Source organism: Elephantulus edwardii, unplaced genomic scaffold, assembly GCF_000299155.1.
Source record: "Elephantulus edwardii isolate Elephantulus edwardi_28Jun2011 unplaced genomic scaffold, EleEdw1.0 scaffold00349, whole genome shotgun sequence".
NCBI lineage: Eukaryota > Metazoa > Chordata > Mammalia > Macroscelidea > Macroscelididae > Elephantulus > Elephantulus edwardii.
In genome coordinates this window covers 384,065-388,176 of record NW_006400099.1, presented here as the reverse complement: position 1 = coordinate 388,176, position 4,112 = coordinate 384,065, and positions in this window count along the sequence as shown.

Genomic DNA, 4,112 nt, shown 5'->3' with positions numbered 1-4,112 from the left:
TCAAGTACACTCCAGCAGCTTGTTTAGGTCGTTCTCAGATTGTTTGATGGTGTTCTCCATCTAGAATGTAGAGAGGGGGAGGCACAGAGAAAAACTTCAAATTTTTCAGAGAGGCACTATAGCTCCTCAGGGACTGTCAAAAGAACAAACAAGTATGTCTTGTAGAAAGTATAGCCAGGGCTCTCCTTACAGGTAAGGATGGTGAAACTTCATCTACATACGCTGGGTATGTTGTCATGAAGGATCACACCTTGAAAAAAGACATCATGCTAGGAAAGGTGGAGGGTCAGAGAAAGAGAAGACAAATAGATTGACAGAGAAATGGTAGCAATGGGTTTGGGCTGATGGTGCAGGATAGATGGTACACATTTGTTATCTATGGGATTGCTATGAACTGTAGTAGACTCTGTGGCACCTAACAACAACAATAACAATAGGTAAGTGAGCTGGCTCCAGAGGCAGAACAGCCTATGTTCAAGTCATGGATCTGTCAGGTCCTCTCTGTACAAGTCCGGTCAAGGCTCAGTTTTTTCTTCTGTAGATAGCATAATAGTGTCTGCTTTACACAATTCTGGTGCAGATTCAATAAGCAAAGTCATATAAAGCATACAGTACAAAGCAAAGGCTGAATAAATGGGAGAATCATTCAAATACAGCATTTTAGACCTTAATTTCTTTTATAACTTACTTAGTTCATTCTACTGTCCTAATATCCACACCACTAGACCAACAGGCAACATCATAATAGATGGAGAAAGACTGAAGTTGTCAATTATTTAATTTCACTTGCATCCATAATCAATACCTATGGTAGCAGTAGTCAAGAACTCAAAAGATGTCTTGCATTGGGGAAATCTGTTGTCTATGACCTCTCCAAAATTTTAAAAGGGCAATGATTTCAGTTCAAAGACTAAGATGTGCTGATCCAAGCCATGGTCTTTACAATTGTCTCTTATGAATCTGAAAGTTGGACAATGAATAGGAATGACAGAACAAGAATCAATGTCTTTGAATTGTGGTTGGTATCCCATGTACTGCCAAAAGAACAAAGAAATATATCTTTAAGATAGTATAACCAGAGTGCTCCTAAGGTAAAGATGGTGAAACTTCATCCCATTTACTTTGAAGATAACTTCATGAGGAAACAAACACTGGAGATAGACATCAGGGTACCCAAAGAAAGACAGAGGGTCAGCGAAAGAGAAGAAAATCTTCTACAAGATTGATGGAGACAGAGATTGCCACAAAGACCTTGAGCAAGACAGAGATCATGAGGATGGCCCAGAATAGGACAAGATTCAGATTTGTTAGACATAGGGTTCACTTGATAGTAGTCGACTCAATGACACCTAACAACAACACTATAATTTAAAAGATCAGAGCTAAGGTTCTCTGAAGAAATAAGGAATTAAAGATCTTCTTCAGGAAAGTAATTATTTTTTAAAATTTTGTATTAATTTTAATGAGCATTTACAGAGATTTTGGATTTTCATTCATTCATTGTTGCACTTTTTTCTTCACCCCCTTCCCCCCAGTTCGCTCCTCTCTTTGAAAAGCAAAGGATAAACTTCGTTGGTATACAATCCCCTCCCACCTCAACCCCAACCCTGCCCTCCTCCCCCGCTCCACCCCAAATGCACTCCACTATGCAATCTTAATTTTGGATTCCTGTGATAATCATAATATGCTATCACATATCACTTTTAAACTGTTCTCTCCCTCATCTGTTTCTATCCAGTATACATAGTCGATCCAATTTTTCTTCTTAGAGCCAAAAACTGGGTAAAGGTTCAGAGCTTCTGCTGCCTTAGGGCAATAATCTCTAAGATCAGTGGTTCTCAAAATATAGTCCCCAGGTAAGTACCCTTGCTATGTTTAGGAACTTACTGAAAAAAATTCCTCTTCATAAAGTCCAGTTTCTTGAATGATTTGCTCAGCATATGGACTGACCAAGTATGCAGACTCATTGTTGTTATGTGCCATCAAGTCACCTGTGACTCATAGTGACAGCTATACAGAGCTATATACAACAGCTCTGAAGTTTGCCCTGTCCTGAATCAGTCTCACTAACTCTGACACACCTACTCCCATTGTCCCAGTTGCAGTTTCTGATCCAGGGACTTCCTCTCTTGTGTGGTTCCTCCACACTTCCGAGAATGATGTCCTTTTCCAAGGACCAGTCCCTCCTGGCCATGTGCCCAAGTATGTGAGATTGAGCCTCAGAATCCTAGCCACCAAGGAAAAAGTTGGTTTCACCCTGTCCAAGACAGACCTATTTGTTTCTTGGCAGTATCACAAATAAAAGACATTTATCATCCTTAGTCATTGTCCAGCTTTATGATGCATAGCAAGTAATTGCGAAGACCATGGCCTGGATCTAGACTGACATCATTGCTTCTCAGTACTCTGGAGAGGTCCCTGACAACAGATTTTGCCAATGCAATTGATCTTTTGATTTACTGACTGCTGGTGCCAAGAGTATTGATTGTGGAGCCAAGCAAGTTGTAACTGTTAACAAACTCAATCTCTTCTCCATCCATCATGGTCCAGCGGTGAGACTCTTTTGTCTTCTTAATGGTGAGCCTCAATCCATATTGAAGACTGCAGTCCTTGATCTTCTTCAGCAAGTGCATCAGGTCTTCCTCAGTTTCAGCAAGCTAGGTTGTGTCATCTGTATAACATAGGGTGTTGATGAATCTTCCACCAATCCTTATATCACATTCTTCCTCATAAACCCCAGCCTCTCAAATGATCTGTTCTGCATACAGATTTAAAAGGTATGGAGAGATGACACATCCCTGATACATTCCTTTCCTGATTTTGAACCATGCAAGTTTCCTTCCTCTAGTCCTTCCTCTGTGGACTGCTTCCTTGTCTGAGTATAGGTTTCACGTGAGCACAATTAAGTGTTCTGGGATGCCCACTCTCCATAAGGTTACTCATAATTTGTTGTGATCTACACAGTCAAATGCCTTCGCATAGTCAATGAAACACAGAAAGACATTCAAGAAACAACCTATAATCAAGAGGCAAAGTAGTAAACAACCCAATTGCAAAATGGGCACAATATAGGAACAGACACTTCACTAAAGAAGACATTCAGATGGAAAATAAACACATGAAGAAATGTTCACAATCCCTAGCTCTAAAAGAGATGCAAATCAAAACAACTATGAGATATCATTTAACCCCAGTAAGAATAGCAAAATTCAGTGGAGCAGCAAACAATAAATGCTAGTGAGATTGTGGAGAAATTGGAACTCTTATTCCCTGTTGGTGGGAGTGTAAAATGGTACAACCACTGTGAAAGGTAGTACGACACTTTCTCAAAAAGTTGGAAATAGAAATACCATTTGACCCAGCAATTCCATTACTGGGAATATATGCTAAAAAAACCATAACCACCACCCAAGCAGATATATGCACAACTATACTTCTTGCTGCTTCGTTCACAATAGCAAAGAGTTGGAAACAACCCAAGTGCCCATCAACAAATGAACGGATAGAGAAACTGTGGTATATTAACACAATGGAAAACTACACAGCCCTGAAAACAAGGAACTCATGAAATATTATACAAAATGGGTGGCCCTGGAGGACATTATGTTGAGTGAAATATCTCAATCACAAAAGAACAAATACTGCATAATGCCTATGTTATAAAACAGGACTGACATGAGGTTTGGGGGGAAACTAAGAAAAGAAGGGATAAATAATGTATACTTCATTGAAACAGATGAGGGAGATAACCATTTAAAAGGAATATATGATTAGGTATTATTTGCACGGCAAGAGTCTAGAATAAGAGCTATATAGTTAAGTGGACTGGGAGAGACTGTGTAACAATGAAAGAATTATTTGTTTCTTATCAAAAAGAAAAGTGAACTGAGGGGGAAACAGGGAGGAGTGGGCAGGGAGGAAAATGTGCAACAAGAATGAATGGAAATCCGCTTTTTTCGGCTTTCGGTTCAAGGAGGCCTCGGTGCAACTTTCTTCGGTCGTCCCGCATCCGGGTTCATCCGACACCAGCCGCCTCCGCCATGCCGCCCAAGTTCGACCCCAACGAGATTAAAGTCGTGTACCTGAGGTGTACCGGTGGGGAAGTCGGTGCC